Source organism: Carettochelys insculpta, chromosome 5, assembly GCF_033958435.1.
Source record: "Carettochelys insculpta isolate YL-2023 chromosome 5, ASM3395843v1, whole genome shotgun sequence".
Lineage (NCBI taxonomy): Eukaryota > Metazoa > Chordata > Testudines > Carettochelyidae > Carettochelys > Carettochelys insculpta.
This window is the reverse complement of record NC_134141.1, coordinates 15,706,862-15,726,705: the sequence shown is the minus strand read 5'-3', so window position 1 is coordinate 15,726,705 and position 19,844 is coordinate 15,706,862. Positions and strand designations below refer to the sequence as shown.

Here is a 19,844-nt window from a genome sequence, read left to right as displayed (position 1 = left end):
CATGGGCGATGTGTGATTTGAAAGTGTCACTTTCGAATTGCGTGAAGCCACCATTATGCTAATGAGGTGCTCCATATTCATGGCACCTCATTAGCATTTTCCCAACTCGCTCATTGCCATACCCCTTCCAAAAGGGAGGGGCTAGTGTAGACGTAGCTATTGGCTGTTCTCTCTACTCTAGCCGAAAGCAGGAGCACTCTAAGGGCTAAACTGAGGATTTGGATGCTCTTTGGGCTTTCTCAGTGTAGGTGCTAGTAAAGATAGGGAGGAAGGGAGGGAGAGAGAGAGGATGCCTAATGCTTCAGGCAATAGCCTGGGTGTATGGAGACCTGAGTTCAATTTCCTGCTTTGCAACTGACTTGCGCAGGTCAATTTTTCTCTCCATGGTTCAGTTCATCCTCTCTGGAGTGGGGTAATAACACTTCCCTATTCACAGAGATATTGGGAGAAGACATACATTAGAGTGTGACATGTTCATATGCCACTGTGATAGGGACTTTTTAAATCAACCCAGCCTGGATCACAGAACCACAAGAAGATAACCTTTTTGCACAAATAAAGGCTGGCTAGTTTTGAAAGTCCGACTACTAAATTTTTTTAAAAAGGTTTCCTACTTTCAATGGGTTTGGAGTTGGTGTTGTATTTCCTGGCCGCTATTTTTATGTGCACGCAAAGGTTTGAGTTCTAGGTCCTGGATACAGCTTTCCAACAAAATATTGTATATTGATCAATGGGACACAAATGTTACTGTACTTACAGTACCACAAGTCAGTCAGAGGAAACCTTTTTGGAACCTGAACCCAAGAACCACCATCTACTTTGGTAGGTATTTGAGGATATTTTGGAGTCTTGACATACAAAGCTGGTTTAGGGAGGTGGGTTAGAATAAAATGAATGAGTGTTCTTTGTAGGAATATCAATGGCTCTTGCACTGTAACCTGTGCTACATCTAGAATATTCATCTTCTTTCATTATACTCCCGCAAACTGGCCTGCTAGCAAAATTGCAAGAGCTACTGCATTTATCATACCACCTTTGCTTACTTCAGTGGAATTATCTGCAGAGCTCCTGCAGATGAGTAGAGTGGCACAGTACAATATTAATTTTGCAAGAGTAATTCTCTCCCACTTTTCCTCAGAGAAACTGGTACCTTGTTCTTCAAATCCATTACTGATTCAAATCTACCATTCATCCTGAGTAAATAATCTGGTCAAAAGTCTTGGGCTGTGTCTACACTAGCAAGTTCTTTTGAAAGATTTTTTGGAATGAAGGGGGCTGTTTTGAAAGATCCCATGGAGCGTCTACACACAAAAACATTTTTTTAAAGTGAATCCAAAGAACGCAGCACTCCTTTCAAAAGTGCTCTTCCACTCCTGTTTCAGGAAGAGTGCCTTCTTTTGAAAGCTTCCTTCGAAAGGAAGCCTCTGTAGATGTTCCTCAGGGCCCTTCTTTCGAAAGAACAGTTCTTATGGCACCTGATTTTTCGATCCCTGGCCTGTTCTTTCAAAAGAAAGTGGGCTGCATGGATACTCTCTTTTGAAAGAGCAGATAATTCTTTTGATCCGCTTTTTGTGTCTGTGGACACTCTTTCGAAAGAGTCATTTCAGAAGAGATCTTCCATAGGGAGGCAGCCACCCAATATGGGCTAGTAGTAGTAACGTGTGCCTTCTGTATTCCCATCCTATTGACACCAGCAGGGTTGTGTTCATAAAAGTGTTATGTGCTTTGATTAAGGGTTTGAAACAAAATGAAATTTTACCGATGAAACCTTTTTCCCCCACAGCAAACAAAGCTGACGTGGATTGAGCAACACATTTCACGCTTTTATGTCAACTTTGACCAACTTGTTTCATTTGAGAAAACAAAACAAAACAGAGTTATTTTGGTGGTTGACATTCATGAGGTGATTTCCTCCGGCCTGTTGACAATTCAAGTATTTACACAATGTGGAACAGCTTCAATTGGAGAGCCTTAGAGAAGCCAACCCCAGAATAGCCAATGACTTGGTAGTTAGCGTGCTTGTCTAAGAAGGGCCAGCCTTTCCAATTCCTGCGTCAATGACAATATAATTAGATATACAAAATGGAGCAGCTTTGACAGTAAAGTTTGAGAAAGATGAACCCCAGAATACCAATGAGTGCTGGTGCTTAGGCATTCAGCTAGGAGTGGGGGACTTGGGTTATAGTCCTACTTTAGAGCAAGGAGTCAAATTTGGGTTTCTCACATCCCAGCTGACTTGGGCCAGGGCTGTGTGGGTACAAGAAGGTGGCTAAAACAGTCACCAAATTTTGCAAATATAGTCCTTCATTTCCTTTGCTTTTATTAAACCTCTCAGAATGTTTTGTTTATTCTGAAATGATGAACAAAACATTCCGAGAGGTTTAATGAAAATTTGATGAAAATTAAAACAATCGGTTTTCAGTTTGAGTTCAGCTGACTTATTTATTCGCTTTTTGGAACTGTGAGCAAAAAGGGAAAAACAAACAAACAAAACTAGTTACTTGGACAGCTGAGTTAGGGTCACAGTCAGGCCCTTATTGCACTAGTTATGGGTTCTCTTGATTTTTTCAATGGTTTTTCTTTCCTCACCTTCACCCCAGCATATTCAAATCTTCCAATTAGATTAGGTCAGTCACAAGACATAGGGGCAGATTTTCTTGTGCACAAAAGTGCTACTTAGTGCATGGGGAGAAGAGGAGAGGAATGTGTGTGAGGTGGCCATATGCTTGGTGCCTGAAACAGCTGCTGCACAACTTAACATGTGCCTCTGCTTTAGGTCTTCAGTAGACCGCAAGGCAGTGGAGGATGGGTGTAATGGAGTGGAGCTGTGCCATTTCTCCCTGGCTTAGCTCCCTCCCTCCATACTGTGTGGGAGGGCTGCAAATGACAGATGATCAGCCAGCAGTGGCTCAGATGAACCAACAGGAAGTATCCGATGTAGAAGGAATACAATCCTGGTCATCTGCAGCTGCATGACACACCCCTTATGTCCCATGTTTCCTGTAAAGGGGCTGTAAGTGGCCCCGAGATGATAATCTGTGGCTTGGAGCTTAATTGAGATACCTTCCACCAATTAATTTTAATATCCCTTTTAAAAGCACAAATTTTTGATACCTAACATTTTGGAGATAGCCTGGTGCAGAACACATTCATTATATATTAAAGTCAGCCATGTATGCACAATTGCTTTAAATTCATTCTCAACAATGTAAGTGTGTATATTCACATTACTGTTATTGGCAGTTTCGGTGCCCACTCATACTAAAAAGATTTCCTTGTCACGAAGAGCTATTTTGGAAATGTTTTGGACATCCTTCCATGTCTAGATACTGCTGCTTCTATTTCTGGACACAACAAATGAATCAGAAATTTTGCCTCCATCCAAAACAAAAGCTATGAAGAAAAGCCTTTTCTGTACAGTTATTTTTGTAGCCACCAAATCAACAATTTTGTACTTAGCATAATGAATGATATATATTAGGTCAATGAACAGTCTGATGGTTTTACATGAGTATCCATTTTTTATAAAATCTGCTTTGTTGGGATGTATCAAGTCTGGCAGAATGATTTCTAATCTGTTTCATGAATGCCTTTGCAAATATTTTACTATCACTATTAATCAAGGAGACCGGACAATCATGTCCGCATAACTCAACAGACGTTGCTTTATTTTAATAATTTAGGAGGCTAGAGAACATCAGCATTCAAAGTAATTTATTTTTAAAATACAATATTTTACTCATGGAACGAATGAGGGACTCTCACAATTTATACTGCACAAATCGTGAGCCCTCCCAGGGTCTTGGAATATTTTACAGAATTCTGATAAATGTTTCTGAAGACTGAGGGCGAAATTGAGTCCAGAAAATCAAAGTGACTGGAAAGAGTACATTGTGATGTGAAATGCACACCTACATGAGGGAGTAATTGCTCCAACCTCATTCCTGCCTCCAGGAACAAAATAAAAAAAGAAATAAAAAACCAAGAACATCACAATTCCCTACCTATGTCCTACATAACTTTCGTCTGGACTCACAGGAGTAAGCAAATGCTACAAGCCTGATTACTTCCTCTCTGAAGGAGGTGGCAAAAAACAGAGAGAACCTTGGATCCAAACCAAATGCTTCTTAGTCAGTAGGGGGGTTGAAGGCAGTGGTAATTTAGTGCTTCCTTATGTCAGCAATATATGAACAAATTTCAACACCAACACTCCCTGAAGCAAAAGGTGACAAACCCCAGCCATGTACTGATTTAATTTGCACATCCGTCAATCCCCTTCATCATGCAATTTGCATTAACAAATACTGTTAGATTCATGCCCACTTGCCAACGTGCAACTTGCGTATGTCTAAATCTGGCCCATTGATTGTCCTCATCATCTTCTTATTACACCTCTGAGCTGCGTCTACACGTGCACGCTACTTCGAAGTAGCGGCACCAACTTCGAAATAGCGCCCGTCGCGTCTACACGCGTCGGGCGCTATTTCGAAGTTACCTTCGATGTTAGGTGGCGAGACGTCGAAGTCGCTAACCTCATGAGGAGATAGGAATAGCGCCCTACTTCAACGTTCAACGTCGAAGTAGGGACCGTGTAGACGATCCGCGTCCCGCAACGTCGAAATTGCTGGGTCCTCCATGGCGGCCATCAGCTGGGGGGTTGAGAGATGCTCTCTCTCCAGCCCCTGCGGGGCTCTATGGTCACCGTGGGCAGCAGCCCTTTGCCCAGGGCTTCTGGCTGCTTCTGCGGCAGCTGGGGATCTATGCTGCAGGCACAGGGTCTGCAACCAGTTGTCAGCTCTGTGTATCTTGTGTTGTTTAGTGCAACTGTGTCTGGGAGGGGCCCTTTAAGGGAGCGGCTTGCTGTTGAGTCCGCCCTGTGACCCTGTCTGCAGCTGTGCCTGGCATCCCTATTTCGATGTGTGCTACTTTGACGTGTAGATGTTCCCTCCCTGCGCCTATTTCGATGTTGGGCTGAGCAACGTCGAAGTTGAACATCGACGTTGCTGGCCCTGGAGGACGTGTAGACGTTATTCATCGAAATAAGCTATTTCGATGTTGGCTGCACGTGTAGACGTAGCCCTGGTGTTTATGGAAGCAACAAAGTTCTTCCACTCCTGGCTGTTTCTGAAAGGTTTTCTAAGGGTCTCCCCGCTGTACCTCAGATAGTTCAACTCAGCTTCCACACCTCCATGTTTTCAGATGGCCTTGTTTTCACTGGCCTTCAGATGTCCATCTTATTACTACTCTGGTGAGGAAATCACTTTCCATCTGAAACACATGGACAATCTATCTATCATGCCTCTTTGACATAATGGTCCTCATATTCTCTTGGCTGAACAGTGTCAAGAGAAATTGGTTTGAAATTGTTCTGGGCCACAGGATAGGGAGGAATTTTTCTGAGGCACATTGTTGGAATGAAAACAATTTGGACACATCATATTTACCTAGTTGATGGCAATGTTCAAAAGGAGCACAGGCATGACATACCCCGACATACTCCTGTTTTTACATCAAAAGTGAGCTTACTCTGATCAATTCTGCATGGAAAGTTGAAATAGAAGCTTCTGATTATGTTGATTACAAGAGGAGGGATTCCACACGCTTGCAGAATGCATGATAGGGTTGGTCCTGTGAATTCTGAGAAAGGACTTCTCAAAGTCTATGAATGTGGTACGGAATTGGAATTTGGTGTGGAATTCTAAGCATTGTTCTATTATGCTTTGAAGAGTTCAGATCTGGTCTGTGCATCCGTATCCTTTCCAAAAATTGGCTTGCTCTTTTCTGAGAATGCTATCCACTGCCTCTGATATATGCTGGCCTACGATCTTACACAATATTTGGTGTGACACAGATAACAGTGTGATACTGCACTAATGATTTCAATCACAGAGAATTCCTTTCTATGTTGTTTAATTATAATCCCAGTGGTCAACTCTCCTGGGACTTTTTCCCTTTCTCAGACTGATGTAAATAGAGGAGCCAGGATAATGCTGCCAACTCAGGATTTACCCTGAACAATTCTTCATTCAAGTTATCCTTGCCAGAAGCATTTTCATTTTTTAAATGGTTTAAATGATTTCTTCCGTAGCTGGGCTGTCTATGCTAATATCAAAATCTTCTTCTGTCTGATGGATGTTTGCTTCCTCTTTAGATGGTTCTCTGTTCAGTGATCATTTGAAATGCTCTGTCCAGTACATTTCTTGTTCTTTTCCTGTTGTTACTTCCTGGCTTTGTTTGTCCCTGATGAGTGTATTTGTTGTCTGACATTGCCATCGCAGATCTACGCTAGGCAGTTATGCTTCAGGCTTCCATTTTAGCAATGGAAAGGGCATTTTTGAAAACAAAGTTTGCTTCAGAACTAAAACTTCTATGCACAACAGTCTACACCAACCCCCAATTCCTCCAATGAACTTAGAGCTTGGAAGCCATATTACACACTTTACTTAATTTTAATGAGATAATCTTGAACACGTGCTAACTTACACACAAGTTGGGTAATTTTCCACTAGGCCTACCAAGCTGCTACACAATAATTGTGAACCACGCAATGACTGAAACTTTTATCCATAGAACAGGTACATCGCAGGCAGCATCCCCATAAACTTCCTCTCACTGTCCCACCACAAAAGGCCCTGAATTAGAAAGGCATCTTCCAGATCAAGAGACAGCCAGCAGAGGAGGGCCAAATCTTTTGACTAAAATATTTCAGACAAAATATAATAATCTGAAAGGTAAAACACATTGTTTAAAAATGTTGAACTCCAGCATTCTGATTTTTTAAATTCAAAACGACTTTTCATTTTGAAAGGCTCTTTAATTTTATTTAAAAAAATGAGAAACCTAAAAATTAAAAGAAAATATTTCATCTTAAGCAAAATCTTTAATTCAACTGAACACCATATATTACTTACAATATATATAACTTACAGATTTGTTTAAAAAAATCACTTTCAAATTGACCCAAAATACAACTAGTTAGACTTTTCAGGAATGGCCTGCAAACAGAACATGTTTTTTCCCCTGAAACTGCCTGCCAGTTGAAATAGTTCAAGTCTCTGTTTCCATTAAACACATGGGCCGTTTCTACACTGGCCACTTTCTTCGAAAGCAGCATGCTAATACACAGCCCAAAATATGCTAATGAGGTGTAGATGCAAATTCCCCATGCCTTATTCGCATAAGGTCACATGATTTGGAGTCTGGAAGACCGTTCTTCTGGACTCCAAAACGCTGTTTAGAAATGCAGCCCCTGGGGGGTCTTTTGGAAGGAAGTCCTTCTTCCAGAGGCCCCTTCTTCCCACTCCAAATCACGTGACCTTATGCTAATGAGGCACAGGGAATTTGCATCGTACCTCATTAGCATATTTTGGGCCATGTGTTCGCATGCCGCTTTCAAAGAAAGCGGCCTGCGTAGAAATGGCCATGGACTTTTTGCTGAGCCTATCAAACAAAGTCAGGTGTGATGGTGGTTTGGTAATCCAGACACCTCCTGAGCTGTAACTAGACTATGATGATAGATTAATTTGGACATTGAACAGACATCAATCAGAAAGTGACAACTTTTGCCCTTATGGACATAAGCAGCATTTGAACCTGGAACAGAGTATTGAAAGACTGGGGATTTAATTGTCAGATCTCTGAGATACACAGTCTCTATCCCAAGTATATATGTTAAGAGTCAGAGCCTGATATCCTCACTCTTTTACTAGGTTTCTTCAGCAATAGTCCCATTTATGTCAATGGAACTATTCCCAGGAGGCAGTAACTCAGTGTAATCAAGGGTGTCAGAATCTGGCTTTAAATACATGCCGTGCAGAGACCTAGATTATGCCTGCAGGAAAAGCAGCTCTCACAAGCAGATTAACGATGAAGATAAGTAACTAGTTAAACTCTGCATACATCTGCCACCTTTCCCCAGGGATACTTCCCATTTACCACTAGTTGAAAATAAATAAATCTTATCTGGTTTGTCAAATTACATGTATGCAATGGAGCAAGCTGCTACTTAACCCAAAAAACCTTAAACTCATTATAAATATCCCTGTCTGAAGCAGGGAGTTAAATACATGTTATCATATATACAAATCACGAGACTAGACAGTGGGGCTCTATTTAGTTACAGCTGATTGGCAAAAAAACTCATTTATGACTCAGGTGATTATCAGGCTGGAATGGGGCTGTGTGTATAAAAATATCTTCCATAGATAATCAAGTTTAGCTAGCTAGTGAATTTCTAGCAAAAAGGACATGCAGTCTAAACTCACTGAGTATCTGAAACTCCAATCCACTTCAAGAGGGACAAAGGTGTCTCATTACCTGCCAAAGATCAATCCATTGTTCACAAGTTCCAGTCAGACTGGCAGGATTTCTCACAGATATTCAGCTAGGTTTTTCAGCAGCAGAAATTTTATTTCTTTACGATTCAGAAATTTCATGTTTTACTTTCTAAATTTAAAAAAATTAAGCATTTATGACAAAGATGTTCCTAAAAATGTGCCATGCTGAGCAGAGCAAAACAAAACAGCAGAAATGTAGCACTTTAAAGACTAACAAAATTATTTTTTCATTGATGAGCTTTCATGGGACAGACCCATTTCTTCAGATCAATATCATTTCCAATACAGACTGATATTTATAAGTACAGAGGTCCAGCAAAAAATTGCAATAAGAACTGACAAATCAAGTACTGAAGGAGGGGGCAGAAGGGTTGCGGGGATATTAAGTGTCCTGTTTGAGATGTGATACACTTAACATCCCTCACCCCTCTTCCCCATCCTTCAGTACATTTCTGCTGTTTTGCTTTGTTGGAGTACAGACTAACATGGCTACCTCTCTGTTACTACTCAACATGCTGAGCAAGCCATTCATAGAAATACCTACCTCAGGTATCAGTAATTTGGGACATTAATGTGGGAAAATAAAGAAACCTCTGGAAACCAAACCTGTGAGAAATCTCTGTTGAGAGTGACACATGCTGCTAGACCTGTAGACATTTGGGTTTATCTAACATATATAAGTGTTTCTTGAAATTAAGATTCTTTCTCTTTCAAACCATTATTGCCCCAACCGGCTCCCTCCCCACACTACAAAGATGCTCCCAGAAATTCACATCTGCAGAGCAATGGACTGTCTGTTGATAAAGTGCTTTTTTGTGTACTACAGGCATTTTGGAAATAGCTTTTGGATCAAACTAAATGAGTTCCTGTATAAATAAAGAACCTGAGAAATTGCAGCAGGCACTCAGCAAGATACTGGTGTGACAGCTAGACAGATGCAGCGTGACCCACTGCAATTGATGTTTTATATTGAATGCAAGGTCTAATAAAATGAGTTTCACCATGGAACTTGGGCACTCACTGAAATCTGTATTAAACCTCCAATGTGTGTTTTGACTGTTGCTCTTGTAGGGGACAGAGTAATCTCTGAACTTTGAGCAACCATGTTAATAGGTGCTTTCTATTCTAATCCAGTTTAGAGGTAAAATAATATTTGTACTGTGTATGTTGCCTGTCGCCATAGTTTATTTCACTGCCTACTGAAACAAAAGTTACAGCATTCTTCTTAAAACCTCAGCTCCCTTCTGATTATCGTGCAAGTCTAATCAAATTGGGGCTATGTGAGATCTCTCTCTCTCTCTTTTTCCTTCTAAACAGGTGCATTATTTATATGCACAGAGAAAGCACTTGTTCCTTTACTCAGGAATATGTTAAGAGAGAATTGCAAAGACAGCATATATTTCTCTGTGAATTTCTGACCTAGTGGTATTTGGAGTGTTCAATGGATTCTGTGATGCACATATTTTCACCTCACTCCAGTGTGTAGAGAAAAGACAGATGGAAGGGCCAAATGAAGAATTCCTGGATATAAATGCTCATTGCCAAATAGTTAAAAACAGAAAATAAGCCGTCCCTGCATTTACAGTATATATGATCATCTTTCTGTCTCTGGCTGGTATTTCCCAAGGTAGAAGATCTTATAACTGCCTACAGTATGTTAACCAGAACTCTTCTTCAGGGATGTATTTAGAATGTTAGCTGACTTAATCTGCCAAAGTATGATTCTTTGAGCATACTCCCCAACTGATGCTAAGTTGTTACCATCTGTGTTGAAGTTGTGCTTATTTCACAGAGTAATCGGAGAAATTAATCACATTTAATTTAATTAAAGTAGCTTAAAATTATATAAAGTTATAGTCTTATAACCATAACAATTATAATTATCATAATAAGAATAAAACTTTGAACTTGAATAGAACCTTACTAGAACCTAACTTCCCTTTGCTTCCTGCAAGCCACGTTCCCAACTTTTCTATCACCCTCCAGCTCTGTAGTTACCCTCTACTACCCCTGATAATCCCCTAGAGAAGTTACAAATAAATTACTCTGCTCCAGCAAAAGCTTAACACTGAAGTCACAATATTGAATTGTCCCAGGTTTGTTACTGTTTTCCAGGGATGGGAGTTTTTCAGGACTCTTGGAGAAAATCACAATGAAGTTTGTCCCATGATACAACATTTCTCAATGATAGGAAATACAACTGTCTTAGTTCATATTGGCTTTGTCAACATATTCTTTGGATTATATGGATTTGCTTTGCATTTTGGACTGTGCTTTGAGTTTTAGATTCTAGCAACACAACTATCTCAAAGCAACTGCTGATATTTTCCATAATTCCCTCCACCCCAATAAACAAGCCAAACCAAACACACACAGAGCTGCCCTACCACCCAAATTCTGCTTTCATATAGTGTATTTTAGTGCCCAGACAGCCTCTAGATCATAAATCAGTAATGCCACAGAAACATCTTTACAGGCACACAAGCCAATTGTGAATAGAAGATTGCAGTAACTTACACAAATGCTAACTGTACAACTCTACATTGCTGACAGGTAGTTTAAAATTCCAAACTTTGTGTTATTGCTGTCGACCATTTTTCAACTAAAAAGTGATTGTAGTTTGCGTTTATAATAGACAAAATAAACCTTAAAACAAGAAATTAATTAAACAAATGAAATGGTGTAGAATTGGATGCAGTTATTATTTTGATGCAGCACAATAAGGGCAGTAAACACAGCAGTAAAAAAAAAGTTCTTAATACACAAGTATAGCTTTCTAGTGTCATAAAAATGTACTTTAAAGAGAGTAGCACATTATGCTTTAAGTGAAGCTCTTCATTAGATAGTGTGAGAAAATGAGGCATGAAAGGAAGATAGAAAAGCCTTCTTAATAGTTCCTGTGCAGATAATGTAGGCCAAAGACAATCAATGGCCATGCCTCATTTATTTTATGTCTTTGAACACTTGGAGGCAAAATGTTAGTGTACGCTGTTGTTGGACACTTCAGCTTCACATTAGCCATGAAAAAATGGATCTGCATATTACTTAATTTACACAAAGTTATACTCAAATGACAGGTTGTTATTATTAAATAATATGGAAAGCAACACCTAGTGTATTATTTTATATGCACTGAGATCACTTCACAGAGCCATTAGGAATTTTACTAATTTCCTGAGTCAACAAAATGATCCAAACAATCAATATGAAGGTTCATAAACACATTAAGAAATCACATTAAATATACATAAAGGAATTAAGAGTCACATAAAATACTCTATTAAAAAGAGTCACTAGCTGCAATCTGTATAACCAGTTCTTATACCAGCAGATTGAAAATGTGTTGTTTCAAATACACATTTTATTAATTCTGCTTAGAAGAGTTAGAGTTCACTGATTCCATGTCCTTAAATATTGTAGCTTCTGACAATTATATCACTGTCTGGCTTCCAATATGTACCATCTTCAGATATTATTAATGGACCAAAACAGTAGAAACAATGATCTGAGCTCAGGGCAAAATGGAATAATAAACTAATGTTCTGCACATAACACTGAGGGAAAATACACATCTATGGTAAATGTTAAAGTAGGGTCAGCAACCTTTCCAAGGCAGAGTGCTGAAATTTGCCCTTTGGCCTCTCTGTGTGGTCCACCTGCCAGTGACGCATTTTAGAGTCCGGCTGGGGCCCCATGCTCCTGGGAGAACTGCCGCACAATCCAGTGAGAGCCCCGGCCCATGCTCCAGCAGCGACCCTGACTCTGACTCTCGCTCTAGCCATCTGTGGAGACTCCAGCTTTAGCCATGTCCCATAGCAGGGGCTCTGCAGTGTGAGCTCTGGCCCCCATCTCATCCCTGTACTCCTGCCCCTTCCCATGTTGCATGGGGGAGGAGGAGGGGGACTGGAGCTCCCCTGTGTGCCACTCTAAATCAGCTTGTGTGCTGAGAGTGGCACATGTGCCATGGGTTACTGACCCCTGTGCTAAACGTTGGTATTTTAAAGAATGAATCTGACAAGTTAAGTCATCAGTTTTGAACTATTTCATTTGTTCTTTAAAAAATGTATTAGTCAAATTTGAAAGAGAATAGTTCTTCCACTTATCAAAACTGATTTCTATGAAAAGCAGCCCCATGAGAAAAAAGCTAGACAGTTCAGTGGTCACGTTAAACAAAATATAACTCAGACTTTCGTGTCCCTTTCCACAACCCCAACCTCTCTGAATCTGGAAGAGGGAACTTCATGCCTAAAAGTTCTTGCCTGAATATTCCCGACTTGTGCGATTAATGTCATGGACTTCAATGCTATAACTTGCTGCCTATTAATATTAACAAAATTCCATAAGAAAGCTAATCATTCGTATTTATTCACACTGGTAATGTAGCCAGAATGAGCTTTGGGTATGAGCTCCAAGTTACAAAGGCTGCGTCTATACTACATTCCGCTTTTGGAAGTGGAATGAAAATGCTGCCAATTGGAAACGCAAATGAGGAACAGATTTAGGTATCACAAGCCCCATTTGCATAATGATGGCCACTCGCTGTTCTGGAGGTGCTGTTTTCAGGGGAAAAAAACAAGCAGTGTAGAGGGGATTCATTTGAAAGGAAACCCTCCTTTCGAAAGCACCCTTCTTCATATTTTTCAGGAAGAAGGAATCTTTTGAAAGTAGGGCTTGTTTTCAAATGAACCCCATCTATACCGCTTGTTTTTTCCCTTGAAAACAGCACTTCTGGAACAGTGAGTGGTTGTCATTATGCGAATGAGGCATGGCATATGTAAATCAGCACCTCATTTGCATTTCCAATCAGCTGCATTTGCATTCTCCTTCTGAAAGGGGAATGTAGTTTAGACACAGCCAAAAGGTTTTAGAACTGTACAGAAAGAGCTCTATTAAAATGTAGTAGCATTTATGCTCACATAGGAAAGCAATGTGCAGACTCAAAAATTTAATGTCACTTTGCCTGTGCCTGACTTCATGGGGCCATCTTAAAATCAGTAAAGAGAAGCTGCTGCAACTTAGCGGTATGGATCCTACAAATAAAATAAGATGGCTGCTACTGCAGAAATTGAGGTAGGGACCTTCAGAACTAGAAAGACTGACTTGCCACAGCTTCAGCTAAAGAATGTGACAGCCTCAGATCCCTCTATGGATGAGACATTGAGGAGGACATGCAACACACACACAGACCAGACTAGGGGACTGCATCAAATGGTTACCACAGTGCAATGCAGAGATGGAGAAATGAGACCTTTATGAAAACTACCATTAAATTGAATCTGATACAACTTCTTTTTTTGCCTATTAGATTTTTTAGATGTTTTCTAAGAGAAGCCATTGATCTAAATTCTCTCTCTGAAAGTAGTGGCACCAGATAACAATATGACTTTAGGAAGTATACCAGTTCCTGTATGCTATTGGTACAGTCAAGGGATACAATTAATTCTCTGGGAAAATGCTATTGTAATGCTACATAATATATAATAATACAGTCACTCAGCAGGTATCACTGTGGTAGGACAAGTACAGGCACAGTACAAAAGTAATAACTCTCTGCTTTAAATTAAACAAGTGCATTTGTTAAGAGCCAACAATGTTGGTGTAGTTACTGCAACTATTCTGTTTTAAGTATAAATCTCTGTAAAATTCTGCATAACACTGTTGGTAGGGAGAGGAAGTTTGGCTGATGTAAAATTAGATGGTCGCAGCAAAAGTAGCACATAAAAATTTAAAGAGCTTCTAACTTATTGTACATATACAGTATATTACTTCCTTACCTTCATCTGCTTCTTAGTGAATGATCAAAACTTGCATCTGAGAAAAACGCAGCAACAAAACCAATCCTCCCACTACCTTGCAGATCAAGAGTAGAGGCCAAATGGAAGCAGCAAAATATTACAGAGAGCAGATTTGGAAGCAGGAACACAGTGTTCCTTTCGAAAGAGGACAATGAAGAGTAGAAAATTAAATGAAAAACGTTTCTCCTTGTTTCAAGTTCCCAAATATCTTGCCAACCTAGGCTGAGTTAGCATAGCTCAATGAGAAACATATCTGTAACCATTCAGTCTATCAGCAAACTCCAAGGGAATCAGAAGAGATGTCAACTGCAATGTAATTATTAGGATAGCATTTAGGTTCATCTCCATAGTGATGTTCACCTCTATTCATCCGGAACATCTCTGCATCCAGTGGTGATAGGAGGTTATCTGTTACCCTAACACCCTAACCACCAGTTTCCTGCATTGTGGCTAGCACAACTGACTCACCATTCGCTGGACCATAACCTGAACTCTGCACAGACCACAAGCCCAAGCAATAGCACTCTATCTCTAAAGGTGGAGGTTGAAACACCTATAAAAATTCCACTTTTTTGCAGAAAAGTTGTCAGCTGAGTTTAGGCTATGTTTGCCCTCTCTCCCTCCACCAAAACTCCAAATCTCTACAGTGACTCCATGATCAAGATGCCCAGGGACCAGTTATATCTTGGAGAGGGAAGGCAGTGAAAGGGGTTTTTAATGAAGATCCATCCAGCTTTCCGTCTGTGACCTCTTCACACCCTTGGAAATGACTCCTTGCTAAGACAGAAGAGCACAAAGTATTTTCCCTAAGGCTGAAAGTGAATGATGGAATTGCCACATAGCTATAGTATCTTCCATAAGAGATATAAAAAGACACTATATTTCAAATAGGTGCGCGGAAGTAACTTATTTTATAATTGTATCTGTTTGCATATGTATGTTGAACAGTGAATCACTTTCTAACCATCTCAATAATTCAGTTCATCTAGCGTAATCAAAGATGCGAAGGTGTATCACCCCGACAAATAAAAAGTCCAGACAGAGTTGTAGCAAAGCATTACTTGCATAGGTTACTGTGTTCTCTCTCACTCATGCACAGTCACATGGCTAATGGTGAGAATTAAAAGCATGTTAGCTCTAGTGTGTAAATCCTAAGGTTTCAAAATGTCAGTCTGCAGCGGGGTATGATGTACAGTGATGACATCCATGAATGATAGCATTAGAGCTAGTTTATGTGATGCACTGACACAGCTTAATTCTTTGCCTCAAGCAGTCACCTCCAGTGGCGGGGGGGGAAGGGGGAGACAAAGTAGCATGTGCCATTAGAGAGAGAGTTTGGAGAAATTCACTCCAGCGGCATGTACTTAACATATGTCACCACTGTGACCTCACCATCTGTCTATCTCCTTTTCCTTAACATGGTACTGTTCTGTCTTATTTAAATCCTGTCTAAATGGATCTCCATTCCCTCATAACAACACATATCTGACAGATGTTGAACTCTTAGGGAATTCAAAGCCCTCTATGTAATTGATAGGAGTTTTGGGTAAGGCTTTCCAAAGCACTCTGCAGTGGCCGAACTCTGCTCCCACTGAAGTCTAGGTGAATTTTTCTATTGACTTTAATAGAAGCTGCCTGACAAATGTTCGGCATTTTTTAAAATGCCACCTTGCTATTTAATTTGAATAAAATTTCTGGTCTCTATGGGTACGTCTACATGCAAAGTTATTTCAGAATAGTGGCTGCTATTCTGAAATAACTTTGTGAGCATCTCCACAGCAAATAATTTCAAAGTAACAGATGTCTTATTTTGAATTCTGTAAACCTCATGCTATTAGGAATAGTGATTACCCTGAAAAAGATATTTCAGAACAGGGGCTATATAGACAAGGAATAGGGGCTATTTCAAAATAAACTATTCTGGAATAGTTTATTCAAAATAATGCTGATGTGTAGACATAGCCTAGTTTGGATTAGAGTCCCTGGAAGCACTTTAATCTGAAATAGATTCTACTGCATGTGGACACACTATTTCAGAATAAGTTTTGCTTATGTTGGGGGCTTCTCTGTAGTGTAGATGTATTATTCTGGACAAGTTTATTTCAGAACAATAATTCCAGAATAACTCTGTGTTGTAGACATACCCTATGGCCGTTTCTACACAAGCATGCATGCTAATACATGGAGTGAAAGACACTAATGAGGTGCAGATGCAAATTCCCCATGCCTCATTAGCATAACATCACGTGATTTGGAGTCTGAAAGACCGTTCTTCCAGACTCCAGAATGCCGTCTAGAAGTATGGCTTCTGGGGGGCCTTCCAGAAGGGAGTCCTTCTTCCGGAGGCCCCTTCTTCCTGAACATTTTTGGGGAGAAGGGGCCTCCAGAAGGAGGACTTTCTTCCGAAAGCCCTCCCGGGGCCATGCTTCCACACGGTGTTTTGGAGTCTGGAAGAATGGTCCTCTGGACTCCAAATCATGTGACATTATGCTAATGAGGCACGGGGAATTTGCATCTTTCGCTCTGTGTATTAGCATGCCACTTCTAAAGGAAGTGGCCTGTGTACAAACAGCCTGTGAGAGTTGAACCATATCTAGGGGAGACAACTTAACATTTTTTGTTCTGTGAATTTCAACCTGTTTCATTCCCTGATGTATGGAAAGTTCTTGAACTTTGGAATAACCAGGGAGACAAACCCATGTCTACATTGCAAAAATTCCATTCTGAGACACTGCTTCCGTAAGAGAAGGAGTGTCCATATGATTGTTATAAACTTTAACTGCTGCCCTTGACAGTAATGGCCAACAGACAGGACTGTAAGTTGTCAAGAACCAGGATTTTTCTTAAATGAATCTATTTTCTCTCTGTGAGAACCCAGTCAGTAATACAGGGTCATTGGTCATCTGTTCCATGGACACTCTCACATAGACTGCTTCATGGTTCTAATCCAACACACTTCTGTTTTAACACCTATGTGATGCCTTTATGTTATGTAATGAAATGATGCAGGTTACTATGTCTTCAATTTTCCAGTAATGCTCAGATTTACTTCATTGGATCAAGATGAAGCAGGTTTGGCTTTTGAAGGGTCTACAATGAGGTTTGAAAGAGAACTTTTTGGCAGAGCCTGGACCCAGACTAAGTACCATTGATGAGATGGAGAAAAAGGGGAATAGAGGAAACAACTGATACAGCATTTTTATTTTCTCCTAGTTTATGTAGCATATATCCTGAACTTTGCAACCTTTCTTCTAAGACACAGATCTTAGCAGGGTTACGTAAACCTTTGTCACTTCCAGAGTGGACTGTATATGTTCAAGAGAGCTCACATTTTTGACCCTCTAGGTGTAACATAAACCCACTTACTACACTAGACCCATGGGGATGGCTGTGGTAACAAAAGTGGGAATGTGAGACAAAGAGAGATTTTGAATTTTTGTATTTTCTTAAGGATTAATGTTTGTCAGGGAATCTGATGGACGAACTGCTGTCATTGTGGTTTCGCAATGATTTTTGCAGTGTAGTTTAAATTAATCACACTTGTCTTTATACCCTGTATACTGCACTACTGAAGCTACTGACATCCAGATAAATGCATACTGATGAAATGCACACTGTTGCTTATGACAACCATGAAGCTTCAGCTGCCACTAAGTGTTGCTACTTGTTATTTAGTGTTGCTTCCTCAGGTACACAATGAAAATCTCAATTTTTACCAGCTTCCCTTTTGTTTTGGGTGCAATTCTAGCTTTTGGTTCTGAAGTACAAAATCCCAGCAGTTTAGGTTTTCACTATTTTAGACAGAACAAGCAGTTGAAGGTCTCGAGCTAGTGGCTCGATCCTACTCCCACTGAAATATATGACAAAACTCTTAGAATTCACAATACTGGTGCAAGACCTTAACTAGAGACACCAGTCCAGACACTTTTTTTGTTTTTGCTTATGTTTCAAAAATAAACCTTCTCAAAGAAGAGCAGGCACAGCAAAGTATACCTGGAATTTGCAGTGAAGCTGTTCCGTGACATAACCCTGAAAGTCAGTAGTTTCGGACTCCTGTACAGGAATCTGAGTTATCTACCAACAACATCCTAGCTCACACAAGGATGTTATTGGTAGAGAACTCAGATTCCTGTACAAGAATCTGAAACTACTGACTTTCAGGGTTGTGTCATGGAATGGCTTCACCGCAAATTCTAGGTATCATTTGATATGCCTGCTCTTCTTTGAGAAGGTTTATTTTTTGAAATAGAAGAAAAAAAACCCCTCCCTAAACTGAACAAAAACCAACAGTTTTTCAGTTCATTCTTTCTGCCTGGTTTTCAGAGCTGCTGTTACTGGGAGTCTCTAGTAATCCTGCTCCTTGCAGCTTCTTGTCCCAGCCACCACCCTTCTCTGCCAGTCCTTATTCAGCCTGCTCTGCTCTGCTCTCAAAGATTATGTTTTACACAGCAGTGTGATTTTGGAATAAGCTATTCCAGAAGAGATCTTCTGAAATAGCTTATTTTTAAATAATGCTGCTACACACTTCGAAGAAAGTGACATGCTAATAAATGGCCCAAAATATCCTAATGAGGCACAGATGCAAATTCCCCGTGCCTCATTAGCATAAGGTCACGTGATTTGGAGGCTGGAAGATGTTCTTCCAGACTCCAAAATGCCGTTTAGAAGCACGGCCCCCGGGAGGGGGGTCCTCCAGAAGGAAGTCCTCCTTCCAGAGGCCCCTTCCTGAAAATTTTTGTGAAGAAGGGGCCTCTGGAAGAAGGACTTCCTTCCAGAAGAACCCCTGGGGGCCGCGCTTCTAAACGGTGTTTTGGAGTCCAGAAGAACGTCTTCCAGACTCCAAATCACATGATCTTATGCTAACGAGGTGCAGGGAATTTGCCTCCGTGACTCGTTAGCATGTTTCAGGCCATTTATTAGCATGCCGCTTTCGAAGAAAATATCATGTGTAGAAATGGCCAAAATGTGTATCAAAATAGCACTCTCCTATTTGAAACGGAGCATCCAGACACAACAGAGCTACTTCAGATTACAGCCCTTGGACACCACTAGGAGCCATTTTGAAATAAGCTCTATTTCCTGTCTACATAGCCTCTATTTCAAAATATTTATTTCAGAATAGGCGCTATCCTCATAGAATGAAATTTACCAATTTCTACATAAGCTGTCCACTATTTTGAAATTATCTCAGCATAGCAGTTGCGTTATGTAGACACTTGAAAAGTTATTTCAAAATAGCAGCCATTACTCTGAAATGACTTAGCTGTGTAGACACACCCAAGGAGCTCTGCCACTCCTTTGAAGCAGCTGCTCAAGGACAGTCTTCCCACGTATCTGGCCCAAGGGATCCACTCACACTTTACTGCTCCGTGGTTCCTCTCTCGAGGCACAGACTGTCCCAATAGCTTCTCTTTTGCTTTCCTCTTACAGTCCCAGGGATAGCCTTGCCCCCTTTAATTGTCTCAGTTGGGCCCATCTGTTCTGAGACACTCAGCTTAGGGTTATACTGTTATAAAAGCATTTAGTTTGGAATCTTTGACTGCCTGGGGTTTATACACAAAACATCATCCTGGCTCTGCCTTTCTTCTATGCCCTAGCTGCCTTCTTTCATCATTCATCGGTCTAACACATTCTATTACAGACCCATTATTCAGTTATAGTAGGTTCTAAAAAATTAAAGACACTTTTCCCACAGTCTCTGTTAAATAAGCTA

At 40.4% G+C, this 19,844-nt stretch overlaps 1 protein-coding gene across 7 annotated transcripts in view; it reads right to left on the bottom strand.

The window, feature by feature from the left end:
- Nucleotides 1–19,844, bottom strand: part of LINGO2 (leucine rich repeat and Ig domain containing 2) — a 663,558-nt gene that overhangs the window by 304,974 nt on the left and 338,740 nt on the right. The gene's annotated exons all lie outside the window — the stretch shown is intronic.